This window comes from Monodon monoceros, unplaced genomic scaffold (genome assembly GCF_005190385.1).
Source record: "Monodon monoceros isolate NGI ecotype Baffin Bay Population unplaced genomic scaffold, NGI_Narwhal_1 Super_Scaffold_9, whole genome shotgun sequence".
NCBI classification, from domain to species: domain Eukaryota; kingdom Metazoa; phylum Chordata; class Mammalia; order Artiodactyla; family Monodontidae; genus Monodon; species Monodon monoceros.
The window spans coordinates 23,241,316-23,267,601 of record NW_021703786.1 but is presented as its reverse complement, the minus strand read 5'-3'; the positions used below and the strand labels follow the sequence as shown (position 1 = coordinate 23,267,601).

General features: G+C 45.6%; 1 protein-coding gene across 1 annotated transcript in view; it reads left to right on the top strand.

Annotated features, from left to right (window-relative positions):
- The first annotated feature begins 2,142 nt into the window (after positions 1–2,142).
- The window catches only part of TEX2 (testis expressed 2), a 107,010-nt gene continuing 82,866 nt past the window's right edge, over positions 2,143–26,286 (top strand). The window contains exon 1 of the mRNA XM_029211957.1: positions 2,143–2,293. The gene's annotated coding sequence lies outside the window, so the exon portion shown is untranslated. The remainder of the gene's footprint in view (positions 2,294–26,286) is intronic.

The window sequence follows — 26,286 nt, the reverse complement described above, 5'->3', positions numbered from 1 at the left end:
TTTTCATGCCAGCCCCAGGAGGCAGAATTTGTTATTATCCCATTTTATAGACAAGCACTCAGAGGCTCAAAAGATTTAATGATATGTCTTGTTCAAGATCAAGCAGGTGGTAAGTTAGAGCAATGGAACTTAAACTCCAAGGCAGTGCTGCTATATTGAGCTGTCTTTTGGTGAAGATCAGTGATATTTGCTTCTTTTGCCTTTTGAAGTTAGCCATCCTGTTTCCGGCAGCAAGGACAGGCATTTAGGCAGGCACTGGAGCAGGCAGGTAGGAGGTCATGAATGCGGCTCTCTCTTGAGCTAGTCTTGTGATCTTGGACACATTACCAATCCTCCATGAGCTTCAGCTTCTGCATCCGTAAAATGGAGAAAATAACAACCATACCTACCACACAGGGTTCTTGTAAGGTTTCAATGAATTAATATGTGCAAAGATCTTGACGAAGTGTCTTGCCCAGAGAAACCTCTTAAAGGTAGGACGTGTTAATATTATTATGTTATTATATGTTTATTTTTCAAAGCATCCAAATTCCTCACTTTTCAGAAAGAAAGTCTTCTTCTAAGGGTTCGTGCTAGATCTTATTGGCCTCCAGGTAAGGTTGACACTGTATTAATTAATCTAATATTTATATAGGGCTTGGCCCAGGCAAGGAGGGTTGGGGGGCACTCTGAGATGCACACTGCCAGCTTCCGGGGACCCTTGCGGTGGTGCAGCTCCAGGCACCCCACTTCACTCCCCATCCCACCCCCAGCCCAGGTGGAGGTTTTAAGAGGTGGCCGAGACAAGCTTTGGGCTGTTTCTCTAGTGCTAACTGCCTTTGTTGCACATTTCCAGATATCCACGACCGGAACCCTCTCCATTTAAGACAAGAATTCTTCTTCCTTTGGGAAGGCCAAGTGAAGCAAATGGTGATCCCAGGCAGTGATATCTGCAACCCAGAGACTTAATCCTGATGAGGCTGATGAATGTGTGTGTCGAGCTGTTCCTGGCAAACACAGCACCTATCAGATATCACAGCAAAACAACAACAACGACAAAAACGGTTGTTCTTTGGAGTCAGTTTGCTCCTCGTAGGACGGGTCTAGGTGGAAGGGGCTGACTTTCAAGTCGAGGCAGTGACTTCTGGGTCAGATGTGTGTCTGGGACACAGGGATGGGGACAGGAATGTATCTGGGAGGGTGGGCAGGGCTTGATGTCTTTGGAACCAAGCTCCAGAAGGGCAAGGCACCCTCCTGGGGTTATGACTGGGCCTGGTGATGGCAACGAGGAAGGGTGTGTTTGCCGTTGAAGTATTTAAGCATTGTCTCACCAGTCAGAAAACAAGACTGGCTTGTTGCTTCATCCCAGCCCAGGGCCCTTCAAACTCAGATCTCAGCATGACCCACTCAGGCAACTGTTCTGAGTTTCTCAGTAGGCGACGTCCAGCCCAACTAGCAAGTCTCCCAACCGTATTACTGATTTTGAGGATTAAAAAAATAAAGTTTCTCTTTATTTTTGTCAGTTGAATTTGGATTTCATTACAATGATCGACTTGAAATACGTGCCTGAGTGTGGCTCTTGTACCACCCACAGCAGAATCGCCTCAGGGGAGGGGCGTTGAAAAATGCATACTTTCCCCAGTCCCATTCCAGACACACGGAATGTCTATTAAATATGTTTAAAAAGATCCTCCAGGGTGAGGTTGAGAATGTGTCTTTGTAAGCCAATTTCTGGGATTGGACGGGAACAGATTTGCCTGACTGCCCTCTAAACCCAAACCTGAGTTAATTTGTCAAGCGGGAAACCCTTGGTTCTCGGAGACTCAGTTTCTCCTTCTGACAGAGGTAGGTTCTGTCTCCACTTGTTGCTAGGCTGCAGGAAGAGGAAATTAATATGCAAAGCGCTGGGGAGAGCGCTGCTGCCAGGCTGGGAGAGAAGAGAAGCTCCTACCTCTCCCACACCAGGCTCTCTCCCTGGTAACCCCGCCGCCGCCCCTCTCCCCAGCCCCATGGGCGGCGGCCCCTTTAACAGACCTGACCAATCGCCCGGCCATTTCCGCGGCCGCTCCTCGGCGCACTTGTAGAGGGCTGGATTGGCCGGGCCTGGCGCGCGGCCTGTTCCGCCCCCGCCGCCCTCTGGTTGGCGGCGGCGGCCGCGGGTGCGGGGCGGGTCCGCCGGCGGGGCGGGGCGGCCGGTGGCCCGGGGGCGGGCTGGCGGCAGGACTGTGGCCCGATCCCGAGCCGTAGCGGGAGCTGCGGCGGCCGTGGAGCACGGGCGCCGGCGCAGTACAATGAGGCAGCCAGTGGATCCGGGGTGAGCGCTCCCGGGGCCGGGTGGGGCGGTGGGGGGAACGCCCGCCGAGAAGGCTCAGGCTCCTCAGGTTCCGGGGTACGGTCGGGGGCCGGCGGCCGTTGGTGCGGCGGGGCGCGGGGGGCCGGCCCCCACAGGGCCCCGCCCCGCTGTCACGGTCTAGGTTAAGTTGACAGGGGCGCCTACCCGCGACGCCCCCGGGCGCACCCTTCTTTCCTTTGGGGCGGTGTGGGGCGGTCTGGGCTTGACCCCGCCGGAGGTGCCCTCCGGCCGGTCCCCGCAGCCTGCGGTCCACGGGCTCCGGGTTCGGCCCCGTCCGGGGAGGACCGTCCACAAGCAAACTAAGGGAAAACAGCTTGTAATTTTGTGAATGGGGCCCCGGGTTCCTGCCGCCCCCAGCGCTCACGTTGCGAAATGCCTGGAAGTCAAGAACCGCAGTTACTTTTAGGCGGATATTTTAGAGGCTCTCTGCGCCTCGGGTTGTTTTTCTCTAGCTCCTGGAAATTGTGGGTGGCAGTAGGTGGTTTGCGTGCCTTAGACCTGAGGCGGCGGCGTCCCGAAAGCCGGGGGTTTGGAAGGTTAACAAGTGACATTGGGCTGAGGCCTAATGCCAGGTGCCGTGCCCCAGAGCTCGGGTGTGACGGCGGAGGTTGTGCTGCCGGGGAGCACACGAATGAAGCGGTGGGACCGGGGATGGACTGAACCGTCGGCTTCAGCTCCGCCTCGCACGCTGCCCAGAATGCATGGCTGACGCGGGAGTCGGTGCAGGGGAGTTTTCCCCTTTTGAAAATGGTTTTTGGAAAACTTAGCCCCTAGGTGGGTTGATGGTTACTTAAACCATCTGTTGTTATGGTTACACGGCAGCCAATGTAAGGGCAAAGTCTGTTTCCACCCTCGCTCTTCCTCCAAAGCTGTGAAGTACTTTGTCACTACGTCTTAATCGACGCTTCCCAGGGAGGGCATACTTTTTCAGAGTTGGAGGAAAAGCGTGGGCTCCATGAAGACAGGGGTGGTGCCATATTCATGTTTGAAGTTCTAGCTCTTGACACCAGGGCTCCTCTGCACAGGAATTGAAAAGAACCAGCCTTTCGCATGTTTTGATGGTTTTCATCAAAGGATTTAAAGGAGTCCTTTCAGGAGCCTGATGCAAGCTGGAAGGGAAACAATGAGTGACTTTTATATGGAAACCAACAAGGAAAAACGGAGGGGCAAATGATCCTTGAACTCTGGGATAGGGAGTGTTTGCAGAATCTAGGTTTTTGTGGGTTTTTTTTTTTTCGATGCACAGCTTGTGAGATCTTAGTTACCAGACCAGGGATGGAACCAGGGCCCTGGGCAGTGAATGCACAGAGTCCTAACCACTAGACTGCTAGGGAATTCCCAGGAGTCTAGGTTTGTGGGTTTAGAGCTCAGTGACACAGTGAAGCTTATCTCCTAGGAGGTATTGAAAGAGCAAAAGTGCCATTTCTATCAGCTCTTACCCAACCGTTAAATCATTTCAGGATTCTTTGAAATTCTTCTAAAAGTTGGTGATTGGTCTAAACTTATGGAAAACAAGCAGCCTCCTGAGGTGATGGGGGTAGGGTGGGATTTTTGCCTTTTTTTTTTTTTCCCACTGGGCCTCTCTGGGAGTGTCAGGGAAGGCTGGGATGGGGATGGGTAGGGGGTGTATGGAGGACTGTGGGTGAACTTGACTTGCCTGCACATTTATCTCCAGGAAAGGTGCTGTGCCTGAGAGGAAGGAGATTAACAAACTGATTCAGTTCAGATGATGGTGGTAATTGAGACAACTGCCAAGGCACTCGAGGGCTGGACAGAGGAGGGGGAAGAGAAAGTGCAGGGGTTTGGTGGGGCTGAGGGGGCTGGACCTTGTTGGAGGTTTGAAGAGCGGGTAGAATGTCATCGTGTGAGAGGACTGGAGAAATAGCTTTCGCCAAGTGTATCGTTTGTGTATTAGAGATTATGGTTTTAGAATGCTTCTGGAAAAGAAGTAGGAAAGATTATTAGGCTTTTAGGTAGAATAAATATATAGGATGTTTTGCAGTTTTGGTCAAAGTGAAATGACATGTAGTCAAAAAATATTCACTCAACTAATTTTTGTTGAGAGTTGGCTGTGTGCCAGAAACTTTGAGGCATTATGGGTATGATGGAGAAAGAAACAGGTCAAGAATTTGTTTCTACATCCATATGATTCACCTTCCCTCCAAGTCAAAGCTCTTCTGAGGATTTTCTGAAGCTCTTGAAGAAAGAAAGGGAAGAAATGCACAGAATATTACTTAAGTAAGAACAAAACAGAACAATGGGGAAATTCTTCCTGCTGTAGATCACTTTTGGTATCAAACTGAATCTTCCAAGACTGGTTTTCTGTGTCAGGTTTGGTATCTCTTCATCCTCATATCTATTGACCAGTGTCTTTTGATAGTGTTAAGTTCTCTCTTTTTTTCCCTTTCCCCTGTCAGTTAGTTTATTGAGACGTTTGGAAGTTCATCAGCTGTCCCTGTCCTCCAGGTGCTTCCAGTTCATTTTCTTTGCCTGAGTGTCCCTCAGGGTCTGCTTTCTCCTGTCTGATCCTTATTCTCTCCTGAGTGTCCCACTTGGGAATTGCTGAGGTCACAGGGAATTGTTTGTTCCTTGATTCTGTCCCAAAGCAGAAGGTGGCTAGTATAGAAAAGAGCATTTGTTGAATTCCAGCTCTGCCATGTGCTGCTTTCTCTGTTTGTATATATATCCTTTCCCGTCCTTGAGCAGCCCTCTAAGTGAGCTAGATGCTGGTAGCCTCAATTTACAGGAGAGGAAACAGAGGCTCAGAGCAGTTCAGTAAATTTCCCAGGGCAATAAGCTGGTTAGATAGTGGAACAAGATTTTATTTTTTTGGCCGTACCACACGGCTTGCGGGATCTTAGTTCCCCCACCAGGGATTAAACCCAGGCCCTCGGCAGTGAAAGCACAGAGTCCTAACCAGTGGACCGCCAGGGAATTCTCTGGAACAAGAATTTCAGTCTACGACTTTCTGATTCCAAATGTGCTTTTTCCATCGTACCACATTGCTTTTCCCAGAAGAAGGATGGCCGTTTATTATAGTGTAGCACAGTGCCTTCTTGGACACATGAAAGGTCAGGTTCAGAGAAGTCCAGAGAATTGCCACAGTTAATGTGCTCATGGTGGAACAAGAGTTAGCACCATTGTGTCCTGCCTCTCTGCCAGGTGTGTTTTTGGGTAATTCATGTGGCTCTCAAGAAATCTGAGTTTACTGCCATGAAAAGTTGACCAGACTTACCAGGTATGTATCCCAATGCTTCCACTTATCAGCTCCGTGACCTTGGGCAATTATTTTCTCTCTCTGTGTACCTCAGTTTCTTTATCTGTAAGTGGGACAATATTCACATTTCAACAACGCTAAGACAGTACAGTTTGTCTCATCTTAACATTTCTGAAAAGTATCTTATAATCTATGAGGTTTTAAGTTGTAGTTGGCAGTAACTCCCTTTTTCGTACGTAAAATAATGGTGTCATAGTCAGTGGGGTTCTAGGTCATATGAACCACGGTAGTACATTCTTTATCGGTAGTTGTGAGGATTACATGAAGTCACTCGTGTGCCTGGCACAGCGTGAGCACCCAGTAACAGTTGCTTCTGTCGGATGACAGAACGTATGGTTAACTGGTAGGTGGCTCTGGGGAAAAGCTAGGGAGCATCTCGTAAGATTTGCCACTTGGAGCCCAGGCAGTAATCCATGGTCTGTGGGCTGGAGGAACGTTTTTCAGTTTGCGTGAAGCTCTGTCCTTTGGCTGACTCTTGTCCGCGTGAGAAGCATTGACTTCAGGAGCTAACCAGCCGTGGACAGACAGCTCCCTTTGTCCTGCCTGTTTATTGAGTTCTTTGTCAACTTTAAATCCCAAGTTAAAAATAACTATCGTGGGCTTCCCTGCTGGCGCAGTGGTTGAGAGTCCGCCTGCCGATGCAGGGGACGCAGGTTCGTGCCCCGGTCCGGGAGGATCCCACGTACCGGAGAGCGGCTGGGCCCGTGAGCCATGGACGCTGGGCCTGCGCGTCCAGAGCCTGTGCTCCGCAACGGGAGAGGCCGCAGCAGTGAGAGGCCCGCGTACCACAAAAAAAATAAAAATAAAAAAATAACTATTGTTATAAGAAGTTTGGAAACGTAGGCTGATGTGAATACTCTTATACGTGAATTTTAAAGCACCTCAAGGTTCTATGCAAGATTCCATGTTGCCTCTTGCCAAACTCCTTGTAATGCTTAATTGCATTGTGTGAAGTGTCTGTGAGGTACCATTCATCAGAGGGATGATAGGAGGTCATGAAATCACAGAAACCCTGGGTTTCTGAGTGAGCTAGAGAGAGCACTGCAGTTGGTATTAAGAGACCTGTTTCCAGTCCTGGGGGTTTATCCTGTTATTATGTGTGTCTTGGGCACATCATTTCCCTACTCTGGATCTTGAGGGTCTCTTCCAAAATGAGGACTTGATTTCTTAGTCTCCTCCCCCACACTCGCTCCAATACAGTGTCATAGATTATGTGAGTTTATGAATCTAAGGATCTGAGAAATTAAATGGTTGAAAGGAAATGAGTCTGAAGTCTCAGGTCGATGTTTGTGCTAGCGCTTTTGTAAAGAGAAAAGAACGGGTAGGTGATAACCATATGAGTAACCATCATTTATGGAGAATTACTGTGCGCACTGTTCCTACTTTTAAACCTCACATCATCCTATGAGTAGTAGAGACTAGTGTCAATCTTATTTTAAGATGAGGTAACTGAGGTTCAGAGAAGTTAAGTAACTTGTCCAAGATCACACAGCAAGGACAAGGGCTTATAGCTGGGACTAGAACTCAAGCTTATGTTGCTCCCCAATATGAGTTCTGTGGTTGTTTCAGATGCACCCTGCCTCATTTTGGAATCTTCTGAAGCCATGTGCCCTTTAAGTTTTACCAGTTTAAAAAGTGAGATTTCCCTCTGCTTTGGGGTCATGCATTCCTAGTCTTTTATTGTGTACTGACCCCTGTTTAAATTCTGAGTTCTCATTCAGAACATCTGCTGCGTATTGGGAGAACTTTGTTAAACCTAAGGACGAACTCTATGGGAGTTGCAGAAGACTTAAGTCCTCTTTGGTTTTTCTTTGGTGAACAAAACCAGAGGCCAGGTCACTGTGAGCACAGGTGGGACTGTTGAGAGAAGAATCTGACCTTTCTGTGAGGAAGCTGGTGGGGTGGGGAACAGGGTGGGCTTTGAAACAACGAGGTAACCTTTGTCTGTTGGGTTTGCTTGGAAGATTGGTTCTAAGGGCTTTACCCCCAAGACGATGATTGGAACTAACACACTGAGCCCCTCCCGGCTTATCCTAACAGTTGAGAATGGAACTGGGCAAGAGGAGCCCTCTTCAGTCACCACCTTATTTAGGATTTGAGATTTAAACCCACCGCTTGGATTGCTCCCGCAAATAACCTTTCAGAATCACAATATGCATTTCATAAGAGTTTCATTTCACGTTTGTTACTTAAAGCTGACATAAGCTGGCCAGTTCTCTTACTCAATTTTAAGTCCTTTCTTACACCTAATGTTGTTTTTTAAGCAGTGTTCCTCAAGATGGTTCTGTATATCATGTGGGGCTTGAAATATAAAATTTAAAAATCTTTCCGCTGAAAGGACTGACTGAACAGTGATTATCACTCATTAAACAAGTATCTGTGCGTCTGCTGGAGCCAAGCATTGTGCTTGGCATTGGAAATCCAATGGGGAGCAAAACAGATGTGTTCCCTGCCGACACATAGCACATTACGTAGTCTAGACAATAAACAAGTCAGCAGACGTGTGCATTATATATATTAAATTGTGATAAGCGTGAAGTCTCCTTCCTCTGAGGAAAAAGAACAGGCCCTGAGAAAGAATAAAGGGAGGGAGGCCAGCAACTGGGAGTGTTGGGAAGAGCACCTCAAGGGAGGGAGCAGTGTGTGGCAAGTCTGGCTTCAGGGGAGGAGGGCCTGAGAGGAGGGGATGAAGATGGGAGAGGCAGGTGCATCACAGAGCAGAGGGGAGGGGCTGGGGCTCAGAGCCGGACACTGCTTGAGGCACCTTAGGAATTTCTTACAAGGGTTTGCTGACTCACAGGCGGTGGGGAACTTGGCCTGGAGGGGATGAGCTTCTGTTCTGGGTCCACATTTCCCATCATTCTGTGTGCAAAGTAACCACAGGGCAGTAGGTAGGACTGAAATGGCTCCTGTGCACGTCCACTGGAGTCCGCTGGAGGCATCTTGCTGTGGCTCAGTGTGGGACAGCCTGTAACGAGCTAACCATCAGCCGGCACCTGGGCAGTGCTTGCCCTGGAGCCTCGGCAGTGGGTGCAGGGCTCACCTTGAAGTCAGGGTGGACCGGAAGCATTGTTCCTCTGCCTGCAGGTGTCTGCTTTAGTGTTGGGCTGTGGGAAGTGGATCTTTAGTCTTTTTTTTCTGATAAGAGGAGGCAGAGGCCAGTGGCCTTATTATCAGGTGATCAAGCATGATGGCTCCGAGTTGCTGAAAGAAGAACCCACCTGAAGGGACATGGTGTGGTGCTTTCTCATAACCACCCCACCTCCGGTCACACAGGAGGAGAATTTCATAAAACAAGTCACTGGCTTTGTTAGTTTTTGACCTGGCTTGGGAGGTTTGGTAAAATACTATGAACCCAGCCATATCAAAGTTTATAATTACCCTACAGAATATTTGTTAGAACCGATTGAATTTGTATATAATTGCATTAGTCCTTTTTTTAAAAAAGATCAATTATTCAGGAAAAAAGATTTTGAATACACGAAAGGAAAGAATAACATAACGAGCTTCGTGTTTCTGTCACTCAGTTTCAGTAACATTTTGCTAATCTTGTTCCGAGATAGTTTCACATATGAAGCATTGTTGGCGGATTTTCTGTCACAATATAAATGTATCTTTGGGATATAAAATCACATGGTAGATATGGTTCGAGAGAAAAAATTCCTGCATGTTGCATCATTACAGGACTGGTGTTAGTAGTTGAAATTCCAAATCTGAAATGAACATTTCTTGCAAGCCCCTTATAGACTTGATTATGAAAAGTAGGCACAAAATTAGATTACCAATTAATCTATGTATTTACTGAGAATATCAACTATATTGGACAATGTGTAGGGTATATGTAAAAAGAGTAAAACAGTCTCTGTCCACATTGGCTTGTAAAATCATGGTCCCTTTCTTCCTCACAAGGAATCACAAGGTTTTATCTTCAACATTCCTGGCAAATAAAATATACACAAAGCCCTAACTGTGAAACTAACTAAAAAGCACTATTTTTGTGGTGCATGTTAACTTAAATTCAGATTATAGCATTCACTTATAAAATCGAGGGGAACACAGTTAATATGTTGAAAGTCTCCATATGTTAAACTTTTGTGTATTTTTTTTTAAGGGGAAATTCAAATCAAACAGCAAAGAACCCTGTAGCAGCACCTCTACATCTGTGCCGTCAATATGGTGGCCACTAGCCGCATGTGACTATCAAATACTTGAAAGGTGGCTAGTGCAACTGAGAAACTGAAGTTTTAATTTTAGTTAATTTTCAGTTAAATAGCTCTATGTGGCCACATTGATGGTTTTGTAAACCCTGGAGCTACACTGTTCAATCTCTATGGTAGGATAAAATCCAGCACAAACTAATTTGGGCAACAAATGGAACAGCACAGTTCACATGTAGGTCCCAAACTCAGTATGTTTTAGAGAAAAGGAGTTTGATTATGTAGAAGGAAGAACTGCTTCTTGGGGTTCATTGTCTTCCTGTAAGAGCAAGGTTTTGGCAGCTCAGACACCTGGAGAAGTTAGATTTGATGCGGGATGTCTCCCGGGGCTCAGATCTTATGAAATAAGGAGTGAATCTCCCTGCTTGTGCTGCTGTTGCATTGTGGAAGGTCTCTGAGAGGTAGACGGGAGTCTGTTGAGTGACTCATGTGAAGGTTTCTGGAGGTAGAGTGACCTCAGCCTTGGGAGTTGCATTCATTGCCAGGGGGGTTTAGAGGCTCAGAGGAGACATGCCAAGGGCCTGGCTATCTTGATCACCTTTCTATCCCCAGCACATAGTAGATGCTCAATAAATGTGTTTCAAAAATGGATGACGGTTTTTAAGAACGGGTTTAAGAGCAAATAAGAAGTGCTTTAAATTTGTCTAGAAATTTGAAAAATAGTTGCCAAAGGAAGTATGTGTAATACCAGTGAGCTGCAGAGTATATACAGCCAGTATTTTCTCCTGGAGGTAATTGACATTTGTCTTCACTGCAAATGCAAGCTGGCTTTTATCTCATCCGTTACCAAGTGCTGTTATTTTCATCTTTTAAACGTCTCTTGAATGGTTCTCTTTCTCGCCAACTTCACTGCCACCACTCTAGTCCAAACTACCATCTTTTGGCTTCGAAGACTGCAGCAGCTGCCTCCCTCCTCTCCCCACAGCTGCTTCCTCTCCTTTCTAATCTCTTCACCCCTCTGCAGCCAGAGTGGTGTCTTAAAAATTCCCGGGCTTCCCTGGTGGCGCAGTGGTTGAGAATCTGCCTGCTAATGCAGGGGACACGGGTTCGAGCCCTGGTCTGGGAGGATCCCACATGCTGCAGAGCAACTAGGCCCGTGAGCCACAACTACTGAGCCTGCGCGTCTGGAGCCTGTGCTCCGCAACAAGAGAGGCCACGATAGTGAGAGGCCCGCGCACCGCGATGAAGAGTGGCCCCCACTTGCCACAACTAGAGATAGCCCTCGCACAGAAACGAAGATGCAACACAGCAAAAATAAATTAATTAATAAACTCCTACCCCCAACATCTTCTTAAAAAAAAAAAAAATTCCCAATATAATCATGCCACGTCCTTGCTCAAAACCCTAGGAAGGCTTCCAGTTGCTCCCAGGATAAGAGCCACATTCTGAACCTGGTCTGAAAAGTGCTGCGTGATCCAGCCACTCCTGCCTCCTGCTTCAGCCTGGGCCTGTGCCTCTCTCCTCCTGGTTTATTATAGTCTAGGCACCCTTCCACTCCCAGCTGGAAGGGAGCTCTGCCTTTCAGGAACTGAGCCACCTTGCTGCTCCCTCTTCAGGAAACAGCTCTGACCCCTCACCTCGCTCCCCTTTTCTCTTTTGTCCTTTACAGCACTTCTCACTGTTGTTGTGACATATTCTTTAGGAGACATCTGCTTTTCCCCTTCCTCCAGGAGGGCAGGGACCTTGTCGATTTTGCTCATTCTTATATACCCAGTGCCTAGCTCAGTATCTGACCCATTGCACAAGCTTCTTAAATGTTTACTGGGTGAATGAATGAATGAGTGAGTGAATGCAAGCACATTGGGAACAAGGAGGAACTTGAAGAATGCTCTTTAAAACTTGGATTTATTGGAAGGATTGAATAGTTTTTAGAGTAGAATAACCTGGGAAGGGAACTGGCCGGGGTGGGGGTCAGGGGAGAGTCTTTGGGAATCTATTGTTGGAGCTGTCCAGTGGGTTTAGCACTGTCTTACAAGAGAAGTATGTCTGTGCCCTTGTCACAGACTTGAAAGGCATTTGCCTGTGAAGTTGCAAGGGTGGCCCTCCTGTCTGGCTTCCTATCCCAGCCCTCAGGAGGCATCACTCTCACTGAGTGTGTGTCCTTGGTAGCACGGGTCTCCAATTTGAGACCTCAGGGTTAGAGTCTTCCATATGCAGCCCACAGTCAGGGATGTAGTAGTCTTTTTTAAAAAATTTTGCTTATGTTTGGCTGCATTGGGTCTTTGCTACTCTGCGTGGGCTTTCTCTAGTTGTGGCGAGCGGGGGCTACTCTTTGCGGTGCGCAGGCTTCTTATTGTGGTGGCTTCTCTTGTTGTGGAGCACGGGCCCTAGAGCGCATGGGCTCAGTAGTTGCGGCGCACGGGCCCAGTAGTTGTGGCTCGCAGGCTCTAGAGTGCAGGCTCAGTAGTTGTGGCGCACGGGCTTAGTTGCTCCTCAGCATGTGGGATCTTCCCGGACCAGGGATCGAACCTGTGTCCCCTGCATTGGCAGGCGGATTCTTAACCACTGCGCCACCAGGGAAGTCTCAGGGATGTAGTAGTCTTCCTCTCTTTCTAGAGAGTCAGGATTCTGCCCTGTTCGTATTTGCAGTGGGAGGGAATTCTAGTTGTGCCTTGGCGGGGAAGAGACTTACAGCTATTGGGAAGAATGGAGGCAGCTGTGTTTAGACCTGGCCCTGCAGCAGGTGAGACTTGCCCTCTTCCTGAGCCGACTTCTAGCTGAGGGGAGGACTCTGCTGGTGCTCATCAGATCCTCCTGTCATGTGGGAGGGACTCGTAGGAGAAACCTGGGTCTTCACCAGAAACTTTGAATTTCTGAATAGGAAATGGAAGGACTTGGCAGAGACAGTGGTTAAATTTCTTCTACAACTTGTGATTCTGAAAGAGAAAACTGATATGGGATGTCTCTAGCTGGTTTCCTAGGCAACGTGTTTTTTTGTTTTTGTTTTTATTTTTGGAAGGAAGGGGCTGGTTCCCTAGACCAGAGCCTCTGATAACCAGAGGGGAGGTATTTCATGGAGGCCAGAGTGATGTTTTCTGGGAGACTTACAAACCTGGTTAAGAAGGCTTTAAGCTGAATATTAAGGAGACAGGAAAATTGCAGAACCAGAGACCTCAGAGACCTGGGTGACTTAGCAGCAGTGTCGACACCGAAGTGGAGCCTAGGAACTCCAAGTGGGAGCTAGCAGCAGAGCTGGTTGAGAATGCCCCGTCGGAGGGTGTGCAGGTGATGGCTCCGTGCCCTGGAAACCTTAACAGCACAGCCAAGTAAATATGACCTGGCGGAGGGAGGGTTAGAATAGAGCAAAGTAGTGTGGGTATACCTGGCTCCAAAAGAAAACCCTATGAGAGATTCACTGTGTGTGCCCTGATCATGGAAGGCTGACGGGAAGTGTTTCAATTATGATGGAAGGAGCAGAGGGCAGGTTATTTCACCTTAGGACTCTGCCTGCCAGATTGAGGGGCAATGATTTTTCTTCATAGACAGATTTTAAAACAGGAGACCCTCGCCCCTGGCAGGTGTAGTAGACCAAGCAGATGTTCGTTAAGGTGAATTCCATGCAAAGTGGACCATGTGGTAGATTCTACCTTGCTGATAATTTTACCTCTGAGAGCAGGTAGAGGGAAGTGGGTGTGTGTGGGGTGGGGGTGGGGGTGGGGGTGGTGGTCCTGCTTGGACCTAATGATGACAAATAAGGAAGAGCCGGTTGACGTTGAGGATGGGGTAAAGCCATGCAGAGTACAAGGGGGCCTGTGGCTGCAGCCAGCAACAGGCAGAGAGCTTGGTTCAGGGGAGGCGGGCTCCACAGCGCCTGCTCTTCACCCTGCGGTCACTGGGGTGAGCATCTCCTACCTTATTTTGTTGCTTCCTTTGATAAAAATGACGGACCTCCTTCTCACCTGAGCTGGAACTGGAGACATTGTTGTGTCCTTAATATCCAGATGCCTGTTACAAATGACCTCTGGAGCATTAGCCCACGGCAGTGACTACATTGATGTGGCCTCTGCTTGGTTTCCCATCCTACTGTCCAGCCCCACCCCACAGAGTTAGGAGCAGAAACTCCAGTGCCTGTGCTAGGAAGTCTGAAGGGAGCTGTCCTAGGGGAAGGCGGAGCTGCCGGCTCTGGCTAAGCTCACAGGCAAGATCGAAGCGGAAAATAAGTCAAGAGTAGTAGAAAACCCAGGGGAAAGGAGTTGCTTTTGTTTTAATTTCCCAAGGTAGGCTAATGTCTGTGGGGAGATGATGAGTGATATTCGATCCTGATAGTAAAGCAGGAACATTAATTTTTTTTTTTTAAGGCTAAAACTCCCAATAGAAATGACTGTTGATCATGCTCCAAGCCAGAGACCAAACTCATTTGGTCAGCCGAGCTTTTGTCTTCAGGCTTGACTGTGACCAACAGGGGTGTAGGCAGAGGCTTAATAGCCTGAGGTGAATGTTATTTCATGAGGTCTGATCTGTGGTACGAAAATCTCATGGAAGGAAAAAACACAATTTGAGTTTCTGGATTAGGTGATGAGTTGTTTTGACAGCACAGGTAACAGGTACAGGGCCCAGGGTTTTCTGGGGCAGATGGTCAAGAGGTTCTTCCAACTATTTGAATTTATAATGCCAGAGTGTTAATCTCAAAAATTAAAATGTAATACATGTTTAAAGTGTATACATTTTGACCCGCAGCTTAGAAGAAATCTTCCAGAAATTGCAGACTTAACTGTTTTCTGAAACCTTGCTCTACTGGGCCTGATAAGAATTTTTGACATTTTGTGTTATCTGTCAGAGTTGGCCTGGTAACTTCCATTTCCCCCCCCAGAAATGCTGTCCTGCTCCTCCTGGGCTCCTCCCAAGCACTGCAGTGGGGTCCCCTGGCCTCTTACCCACCTCCATGCTGAGTAAGCACAGAGCAGGTGGGCACTGTTGATTGGTTAGTGTTGAGTGAGATGGGTGCTCAAGCTAAGGAAGAAAGGAGTATTTTTTGGCCACATTTTTTCCGTTTTAGGAGTTCTTTTATACAGGTGACCAAATTGGTATTTAAAATGGAAATGAGAGGTTTTGGTTTCTTGTTTTTGCAGTGATGAGGCAGGGGCAGGTACGTGGTTCAGCCTTGTCGGTTCCTTTTCCTGCCTGTGGTTGTAGGGCTTTTACATCAGTATCTCTCAGTGGTGTGATGCTGTTGCTAAGGGACTGAGTGGCCCTGCCAGACGAGCGGGAAGCCTGGAAACTGGCTTTGGAACCCCTCATCCAACCACCGTGATGATTTCAAAGCAGATTCTTTGAGGCTTGAGAAAGGTCTTGTCAAATAGGTTATCCCCATAGTGAGTTAATATGGGCTGGCTCTCCGGTGATCCCTTGATCATTCAGCGGATGACACTGCTCAGAAGACAGTGGCTGTGCCTGGGGACTGTCAGTGAGCAGGTCCAGACTCTTGAAGTGAGAGTCAGTCTTCTGTGAATCTCTTAAAGGAAGTCCTTACCCACTTTGCCATTCCTTTTAAGGAAGGCCTTTGGAGAATCTTAAAGCAGGTATTTGAATAACATTAAACATGATAAATTCTTAATTATAAAGTGGTTAGTTAGATTCCTTTCTCCTGGGTTAATAGTTTATAAGTCAACTTGCCAGTTTTTCTTTCTTTTTTAACTTACGTAAGCACTTTTATGTTTTGGAATTTTCGTTTGTTTTTTGATTTTTTGGTTATTTGTGGAGTGTCTAGAAAGTAACCAGCTATTTTCTCATTAACGTCTTGGTTCCAGGAGTAAAAATCCTGGCGAAGCTTTGGGAGGCCCTAGATGACTGTCATCTTCCTAGAGCAGGACCTGACCCTGCTCTCTGTCTCCTGCCCTGTCCGGACTGCCTACAGCCCACACACCCACCATCCAAAGGGGTGTGGATCAAAACACCACCCTCTTACTCAAAACAATGCAGTGAGTTCTTTGAGTCAGGGTTTTTAACTTTGGGCAGGCGAAGGGAGAAGTCTTTGTCTTCCCGCAAATTGAATGTGAAATCTTGTGGGTATTTGTGTATGTGCATTTGGCTGCAGTGGCAGTGACAGTGGTGGCAGTGGGGTGGGGTCTTTGATGTTCATCAGGCTAAGTTACAGAAGAACTCCAGCTCTAAAGTTTCTTTATGTCTCGTCTAAAAAGCTCTGAAGCCAGCTTTTTAGAATGGAGGGACTGATTCACAGTAGGGGGAGAACCTAGAACAAGGGCTGCAGGGTCCTAGCTGGTGGGAGTCCATGTGTGCAAGCCTGGCTTCTCCTCACCAGTCATCATGCCAGGCTCTCTATCCCTGGACCCCTGAGATTCTCTTTCCTCACTACTGGCCTCTTGCCCCTCCTCAAATCCCTAAGATATCCTTTGTGGGAGAGCACTGGATAAACTTGTCCTCTGAGCCAGGTATCTTGCACCATGATATTTTCTCCTTGGTTTCCTTAGTCAGTTTCTTTTGATCAATGACCCAGTCGCCCCCTGCCCCCCCACCCAAGTCCCCACAGGGCTTCTCTTTTCATTTTTCTTGGGTTTATCTCTTTTATACCATCTGCTCCTCCTCCTCCATTTTTTTTCCTTAATGCATTCTAAGTTAATCTGTACCCTCTCATGGGCTTTCTGTTAAGTCTGGTAATTATTTTATTTTATTTTTTTTTTGCGGTACGTGGGCCTCTCACTGTTGTGGCCTCTCCCGTTGCAGAGCACAGGCTCCAGACGCGCAGGCTCAGCGGCCATGGCTCACGGGCCCAGCCGCTCCGCGGCACGTGGCATCCTCCCGGACCGGGGCACGAACCTACGTCCCCTGCATCAGCAGGCGGACTCCCAACCACTGTGCCACCAGGGAAGCCCAAGTCTGGTAATTCTTGTCTGCCACCAGAAAGGGGACCCTGAAGTAGAAAGAGGACTGGGAGTCTGGTCCTTGCAACCCTGTGACTCTGCCCCTCCGGGGAGTGCCTTGGGGTCTCAGCTCACCATTTCTAGCCTGGAAGTCCAGCGATCTGCTCTTGCAGCCTCTGACTGGTCAGGAACCCACATCTGGCATCACCGTCACTGGCTCCCTTCTTTCCTTGTGGACCTCATGTGTATCCTATGTTGTGAGCTCTGCTCATGAAAGTAAGATTCTGTTTTATATTCCTTATTCCAATTTTGCCAGAGGCAGAAAAGACAGAAGGTGTTGCTTTCAGAAAGACCATTCTTCTAGGGGCAGGCCAATATATAAGACAACACTGGTGACAGGTGTGCATTATTATAACAGAACCCTGTCAAATTTAAATTACAGTCAAAGATGGTCATCTTCTACCTTTGGTAGTTTGTTTCTTCCCCTCTCGGAATTTCTCCCACAGTGTTCTGGGGGCTCAGGGATCTGGCCCTGAACAGGGTTTTGGAGGAGGGGCTTCTGCTACTTCTGAGGATTCATGAGCCCTTTGGCAGCACAACACCTTCGCGTGAAGGTGGGCATGTGATCCAGAGGCTCTGCCCAGGAAACCAGATCTCTTAATTGATAGAGCCACCTCATGAGCTAGTAATGCAAGCTGTTGGGAATTACAAAAAACCTACTGTGAAATTCATCTAAAATTAATGAAGAGTCAGCACTCTGGATTTTAAATACAGAGGAAGTTATGGCCTTGGCTTTCAGTTTCCCGAGGGTGGATTATTTCTTGCCAGTCTCTAAGCCTTCAGCTGGCTTTCCTTCTCCCCATTGTGCCTGTGACTCTAGTGGGTTTACATCCCTCCTCCTCTGACACAGACCCATGTTAATGGAGAGCTACCAAAAAATGCAGTGCATTCCCAAATCAATTGTTTGGGATTATCCATTCCACTTTTCCTTTCCATGAACACAGAGAAGTGAAAGGTCTAGTGTATTTAAAGAAAACAATAAAACGTGTGGAAAACAAAAACTTGGGAGTGAAAACCAGCTAGATGAATAGAACACGTCTGCTTTTCCTGACTTCGATTTTTTAAAAAGGAGCACTGTTCAATATTTCGTTTGTATGTCAGCATGTGAAGCTCTCTAGACCAGCGCTTACATATACCATGATAAATGGCTGAGGTATTTTGAGGCTAAAATATTTACTACTTTGGTGACATGTACTTTACAGGCATCCCACCCCCCTTGATTTAATAGGAAGGATCTCTGGTCTGTATGTGCTTTTATGTGGCTTGAAAAGGAACTGAGTATTCCATTTATATAGATTTCAATTAGGATAATGTCTTTGACACATCTCACAATGGTATCTTTTCTAGACTCTTAAGATAGAATTGTCAAATTATGGCAAACAGAATTAGAAATTATTTTGAAGTTTTCTCAGCAGATTGTAATTTCTCCTTCTGTGCATGTAGTCATTCTGGAAATAAGAGCGGAAAGGTACCTTTTTCTAAAATTTATTATTTTCCAAATACAATGGTACCTTTTGGTTTAGAAAAAATGGTAGAGGGAGATTGTAGTCCGGGAGAGCAAGCAGAAAATAGGCATTTTCAGCCTTTTATTGTACCTTTGGCCACATTTTGGAAGAAAGACCAAAAATTGCCATATATGTGAAAGAACAGTGGTAACCGGGTGGACTTGAAATAAGAGTGATATTTGAGAGTAACAAGGTCACTTTCTTCCCTGGCTTATAGGAACAAAGAATGTGTGATCACAGCGGGTCCAGCAGCCAGGGTTGGTGGGAGTGGAGAGTTCATGTAATCTGTAGGATATTTAAATTTATATGATATTTAAGTTTCCATGTTAGAAAAAGCTCATAGAGAGCAAGTTTGTTAAAACAAAAATAAAAAATAATTTTTATAAATAGAAGGGGGAATGTACAAGTATTAATTCTTACAGGATGTTGAAAAATTTTAAATGTCTAGGACACAGTATGTTGAGGGAGCCAGAGATCAGTGGGACAGTGACTTCAGGGTTACTTTTTTTTTTTTTTTTTGCGGTACGTGGGCCCCTCACCGCTGCGGCCTCTCCCGCTGCGGAGCACAGGCTCCAGACGCTCAGGCCCAGCGGCCATGGCCCATGGGCCCAGCTGCTCCGCGACACGCGGGATCCTCCCGGACCGGGGCAGGATCCTGCGTCCCCCACATCAGCAGGCAGACCCTCAACCACTGCACCACCAGGGAAGCCCCAGGGTTAGTTTTTGATGTAGAAACGCTCAGTTGAAGAAAAAGCTTGCCCAGGAGGAAAGTTTCTATGGAGATGTGCCCTGCATCTTGAGTGATGTCCTGAAGCATTGAAGACTCAACATTAATTTTGATCTTTCTTAGGAAGCTGGATAAAGTAATGTGTTTCTGAGAAAAAACAGTTATTATGAAGTGTCACAGCCTTGCAGTGAAAAATGCCAACATCCAAGAGTCCAAAGCAAATTCAAGAATCAGCATCCTAAGTGGAGACCTCGCTGACTTGCTGTCTTGATCTCAGAGGCTGCGTGAACAGTGAGGTCCTGCAGGCTGTCGTTGGGTACCCCGGGAATGTGAGGGATCTGCACCCACAAAAGGAGTGTGGCAGCTGGTCCTCCGGATTCCTCGTATTCCTCCTGGGAAAAAGTGTTTGACGCCAGACAGTTCCCAGCTTGATAGAAACCAGAGGTGGCTCTGAGAAACTTTGGTTTCCCAAAATAATCCAAAGGAAAAAGTTTCACCACCCTTTAAAAGAGTGGTGTTTTAACTTCCTTTGACATACACCCCTTTTGAGCCTCTGAACACTATGAGGTCTCTCTAGAAAACCACACATGTACACACAGATCAATATTGCATGTAGACATAAGAACCCTTGGTTTACAATAAGATGCAAGTTTTTGGAGAGAATTTTAGAAAGGAGTTTGCTGCTGTTACACAATTTTTCATTGGAGGGTTCAGGCTCTTGCTTGAAAATGTACCTTGTGGGTTGTTGGACAGTAAGCTTGAGCAGGGCTGGAACCTGCAGCCAGGCCTCATTCTGAGAAAGTCATACGATCTGAGAGTAGTGCTTCTGGAAGGTGCAGCTCCCTGCTCCCCTCCAGAGCTGGGGCCCAGTATTTTCCATTAGGGGATTTGGGGAGAAGGTTCTTTTTGTCTAAGGGCAGTTTTGTTATGTGGAAAAGCAGCCAAATCTGCATTTATTTCCCTGGTTATTTATATGCGTTTTCCCTTAGAGTGAAAAGACTGATATAGCCTTTGACCCAGTGGGTTTGTAGAACTAGAAGTTAATTTGTTAAGTAAATCACTTGTTAGATTAGTTTTAAAGGAGGCATTGCCTGATTTATTATGGCATAACATGATTTCAGAATTCTCCCATTTGAGAATATGTTTTTAAGAAAGTACCTTGAGAAAACTGCATATATTGGATTTGTGTCCTGCTTTCAAATCCTTTGCTGCACTTCCCAACAGCCCTCCCATGTGAGACAAGCTGGGAGTGGGGTGATTCTGACACAAGGGCAGGCCCTGAAGCCACAGGTCTGCAGTCCTGCTGGTGGCAACAGCTCTTTGATTTCCACTTCTGAACCCCTGGTGGATGGTGACTTGCAGAGGAGCCTTTATTTATGCCATCAAGGTCTAAGAACTCACCACCACTCAGTATTCCCCCTTTTCCTGAAGGATCCTTATCTTTGACACAGCATCCAGATTAGAATTTCAGTTTCCTAAAAGAAATGCGTTTTCCGAGCAGAAACAACATTGTACAGAGTGGTCCTGTGACAGGAGAGGGACCATGCCTGCAGTCCTCAGCTAGGAAGGCCTGTATTCCTGGGAAGGGTATTACTCAGTAGAGATGATCTGGGTTTTAAGTTAGATCTCACTTGCTCATGGCAACAGTGTTGTAATATGTTACATTCAGGAGCTAAAACCTGACGCCCAATTTCTAAAAAGATACTCAATTGTAAATGATATAATTGATTTATCTTCTGTACTATATGGAATTTTCTGAAAAGGACATAAACAGGTTACTTAGGTGTTATATGCAGTGTTTACTCATTCATTCAACCAGTAAATGTTTTAAGTGCTGACTCTGTACAAAACTGGGGACACAGCAGCGAATAAACTATGTTTCTGCCCACCTAGAGATGTATTCTGTGGGGCAAACAAGTAAGTAGCCATATAACACAGTGTTCTGAAAAAAAAAGAGAATAAGGGGATGGGGAGACTGTTCTTTTAGGAGAAGGTGGCCAAGAAGGTCTTTCTGAGGAGGAAGCGTTTGAGCTGAGTCGTGCCATTATTTTTACTGCAACAAATTTGGGGGAATAACAGTTGTCTTTGAGCCCATGGAATTCAGTGAGACTTCTTTGCAGAGATTTTGACTGATTAATTTGAAGGACCTTTTGAAGAGTCAGGACTTCGGTGTCAGTGACCTTTGGAGAGAATGATCTGGCCTTATCTGGTTTAGTGCCCTCTTTTTCTTACTGTCAGTTTTCCTGTGACAAGAACAGGAGGAGAGATGAAGTTGCCTCTTGGCTGAGGTTCAAAGCAGACTGAGCATCTCCCTGCTTGCTCTCCAGTTGGCTTCAAGCTCTGCCACTGAATCTAGCTTTCTGATGTTATGTGTGCCCAGTGGTCTTTAAAATGCATGAGCCCATTTGTTTATTTTTGTTTTTGTTGCCCTCACCTAGGGAGACAGATCTAAAAGACTGATGTCAAAGAGTGTGTTGCCTATGTTTTCTTCTAGGAGTTTTATGGTTTCAGGTCTTACATTTAAGTCTTTAATCTATTTTGAGCTTATTTTTGTAGATGGTGTAAGAAAATGGCCCAGTTTCAGTCTTCTGCATGTAGTTGTCCAGATTTCCCAACACCATTTATCGAAGAGGCTATCTTTTCCCCACTGTATACTCTTGCCTTCTCTGTCGTAGAGGAATTGACCATATAAGTGTGAGTTTATTTCTGAGCTTTCTGTTCTGTTCCATTGATCTATATGTCTGTTTTTGTGCCTGTACCATACTGTTTTGATTATTATAGTTTTGTAGTTTAGTTTGACATCAGGGAATGTGATACCTCCAGCTTTGTTCTTATTTCTCAAGATTGCTTTGGGTATTTGGGGTCTTTTGTGGTTCCATACAAATTTTAGGACTTTTTGTTCTAGTTCAGTGAAAAATGCCATTGGTATTTTGAGAGTGATTGCATGGAATCTATAGATTTTGCACAGTGAGGGAAACCATCAACAAAGTGAAGAGGCAGCCTACTGAATGGGAGAAGATGTTTGCAAGTGATATATTTGATAAGGGGTTAATATCCAAATTATAATTAACTTAATATTAAAAAACAATCTGATTAAAAAATGGGCAGAGGACGTAAATAGACATTTCTCCCATGAAGACATACAAATGGCCAACAGACACATGAAAAGATGTCAATATCACTAATCAGGGAAATGCAAATCAAAACCACAATGAACTATCACCTCACACCTGTCAGAATGACTTATCACCAAAAAGACAAAAAATAACAAGTGTTGGCAAGGATGTAGAGAAAAGGAAACCCTTGTGCCCTGTTGTTGGGAATGTAAATTGGTGCAGCCACTGTGGAAAACAGTATGGGAGGTTCCTCAAAAAATTACAAATAGAACTACATATGATACAGCAGTTTCACTTCTGGGTATTTACCTTAAGAAAACCAAAAACACTAATTCAGAAAGATAATTCAAAAAGATAACGTGCATCCCTACGTTCACTGCAGCATTATTACAATGGCCAAGGTATGGAAACAACCTAAGTGTCCATAGATAGATGAATGGATGAAGATGTGTTATATTATACAGTGGAATATTATTCAGCCATAAAAGAGAATGAAATTTTGCCATTTGCAACAACACAGCTGTACCTAGAGAGTATTATGCTGAGTGAAATAAGTCAGAGAAAGACAAACACCGTATGATCTCACTTTTATGTGGAATCTAAAAAAATCAAACAAAACAAAACAGAAATAGATACAGAGGACAAACTAATGGTTGCCAGAGGGGAAGAGGGTTGTGGGTTGGACAAAATAGGTGAAGAGGATTAAGTGGTACAAACTTCAGTTATAAAATAAATAAGTCATGGGAATGTAATATACAACATAAGGAATATAGTCAATAATACTGGAATAATTTTTTATGGTGACAGGTTACTGGTCTTATGCTGCTGCCTCCATTCAAAACATTTTTTCACACGTGACATGTCAATGAACCCTACAGTTATTCCTGTTACCCCATAGTCCCAGGATACATAGATAACCGGTGTTTGTATAGGGCTGCAATTGACAGATCCATTGCCATAGACCTTCCTTTAGTCCTCAGATATCCTGTTGTTACTGTCGCCACTTGGCAGACGAGGAAACTGACTCTAAACTGGTCAAGAAAGGGAGGGTTCATATATGTATAACTGATTCACTTTGTTATAAAGCAGAAACTAACACACCATTGTAAAGCAATTATACCCCAATAAAGATGTTAAAAAAAAAAAAAGAAAGAAAGAAAGGAAGGGTTCTAGCCATGTGAGGAGAAGCCTGTACAGGAGCTAGTGTAGAATCCCTTTGACCCTCACACAGATGCGATGGGAAAAATAGACTTTATTTTTCCCATTTTGTAGAAGAAAAACTGAAGCTCAGAAAGATCATGTAACTTGCTTGAGGTCACACAGTTGGTGAGGGGCCGAGCTAGGGTTTGCACCCAGTCTTTCTGAGTCGGAAACGCATGCTCTTTCCGCCCTACCTGGTGCCTGCCTCACCTGCCTGAGGCCACCTGCCCCTTGCTCCCTTCTTCCTTTTGTAACTCCAGCTCTGCCCTCAGTGTTGCCTTAGTCACTTTGCCCAGCATCTGAGCCAGTGGCCCACCTGAGTCTGTGCCAGGCAGGGTGTCGTGAGCCGGGCTGTGGGTGGGCAGTGCCAAGTTGAGAAGAGCTGCTATCTCAGGTGCCTGGAGGGTTAATAGACTTTAAAACATTTGGTGACGAAGAGCTTTATACACACAGATACATACACACATATATGTACATACCTATACTTCCACATGCACACATACATACATAATGTGTGTGTGTATATGTGTGTGTGTGTATATGTGGATGTGTGTGTATCTATGTGTGTGTGTGTGTGTATCTACATCTTCATAAAAGAAAATTAAACTGTATCCCACTCTAGCATATCAAACATACATTTACATTTTTAAACATTGTGTAATCTGTGTACTTACTAGTTTTTATTTTCCCCCTCATTTATCATGATTCTATTTGCATATTGCCCATTTCTATATAGTGTACATACTTGTCATTTGTAAGGACTATGTAATATTTCCTGTTAGCATGCATAGAATCTTTGGTTGACCATTTGAGTTGTTAAGCTTTTGTGGCCTGGCAAGGAACTTACCTCATAGCATTATTTCTTTAGGGAGATAAGTTCTGAGTTTGGCTTAAGAATAGGTGGTTTTTGTAAAATTGTTTTATAAGTTAGGGGTGGCTTATTCACCATAGTTTCAATGGATTTTGGCTGGAAACATACAGTAGACATTTGATGGAAAACAAACATTTGGTTTTTTGAGATTTGAGTTTACATTTTGATCCGAATTTTATAAGCAGTTATAACTAAACCTTACAAAGCCTTTTCGGATGAGATTTATATGTCTTACCAAGTAAAACTCTTTTTAAGAAGCTGAAGCAGAGAGGATTGAATTGACAAAGACAACTCTTTAAAAATTAAGGTTATCGGGCTTCTCTGGTGGCGCAGTGGTTAAGAATCTGCCTGCCAATGCAGGGGACATGGGTTCGAGCCCTGGTCTGAGAAGATCCCACATGCTGTGGAGCAACTAAGCCTGTGCGCCACAACTACTGAGCCTGTGGGCCACAACTACTGAAGCCCTCGTGCCTAGAGCCCGTGCTCCCCAACAAGAGAAGCCACCGCAATAAGAAGCCTGCGCACCGCAATGAAGAGTAGCCCCTGCTCGCCGCAGCCAGAGAAAAGCCCACACGCAGCAATGAAGACCCAACGCGGCCAAAAATAAATAGATTTATTTTAAAAAATTAAAGTTATCTTAAGGCTAAGAATGTAGTTACTGAATTGCAGGTGATGATTTAAAAAAAAAACAACAACTTTTCAAACTAAACATCCCAACATTTGACCTCCACAGCAGAGGATTGGCATCAAGGAAATAGCTGCTTCTTCCCTTTCCTGGTCTTGGACCTTGGTAAAGGGACTTGACTAGACTTGTTTGATTGGCATTTCTGCCCTTACTAGTTACGATGCCTTAGGTAAGTTTCTCAACTTCTCCATCTCAGTTTACTCATTTGGAAAATGGGAACACAATTCCTGCCTCATAGGGCCATGAAGATTAAATGAAGAGTGTCTTGAAGTGTCTGAGATATAAATCTTCAGTAAAAGTTAATTCTCTTTTCTTACTCTTAACTCAAAACTTTGGGTGAATTAGTGCACACTAAATGAGCTGTTTGGGTAATGCAAAGACCCCTCATTGTTCATTTTAGGGAATAGTTACTTTTCCTTCTCCATTTTGAAGTTTCTTGTTTGTTGCCTAGTTTAAATTAGGATGCCAAAATTTGAAGAATTTTTTGTGTAGAGTAGTAAATGGAATTAAATTTCTCTTGAAAGGCATATTCCCAAAAGCAGAACTTATGCTGACATTTGTGAGATGGTTTTGTTTCATATGTTGCTTGCACAGTATTGTTAGAAGTTCATGACTTTAAGAAAATACTTCATTATCCAAGCTCTCTTTCTACTGGTTTTAGGTTATTTATAAGGGACCGTTAGTCTCCCATCTGGGTAGATACGTAATAGTATCAGTTACTGAACCAGAACTTTCAACACCTTTCTGACATCAACCCTTGGAGGTCAGCAAGTGTCTGACTTTAAGACGTCCCAAATTGAACCTACTACATTCCTCCTAAACCCAGTCCTCCTCTTATTCCCATACTTGATGAATGGGACCACTGACCACTATCCTTCTTGTGAGCCTAAGGTCTTGTAAGCCCAAAGCCTAAGGCTTGTCGTCCTTAAGAGCATCTTCTTCCTCACTCTGTTTCCCACCCGCTGAGTCCCATGCATTTCATCTTCTAACTCTCTCAAGTCCCTCCTTGCATTTGCAGAGCCACCTCTCTTGTCTGGGCTAACGTTGTCTCTCACCTAAAATGTTGTAAGAGTCTAAATGACCTCCCTGAACCCCTTCTTGCCTCTTTTAAGTCTGCTTTCACACTTTAGCCAGAGTGAGCTTTTCAAATATACATCTGATGACCTCCATACCTGCCTCCAGACCACATACAATAACCGTTCAGTTGTTCCTCACCACTCTTGGGATAAAGACCAGTTCCTCCGTGTGGCCTTCAAAGCCCTGCATAACTTGGTCTGCCCACCTCTGCAGTTTCATGCTGTATACACTATACCCACATCCAAGGGGCTTCCTAGGGCTCCTCCATTAGGCCGTGCTTCTGCCTCGGGTTCATGCTCATGCCATTCTCTCCTCCGGATTGCCCCACGCTACCACCCCTTAGCCAACTCTGACTCATCCTTGAGATGTCAGCGTGATCCCACTTGCTCTAGGGACCCTTC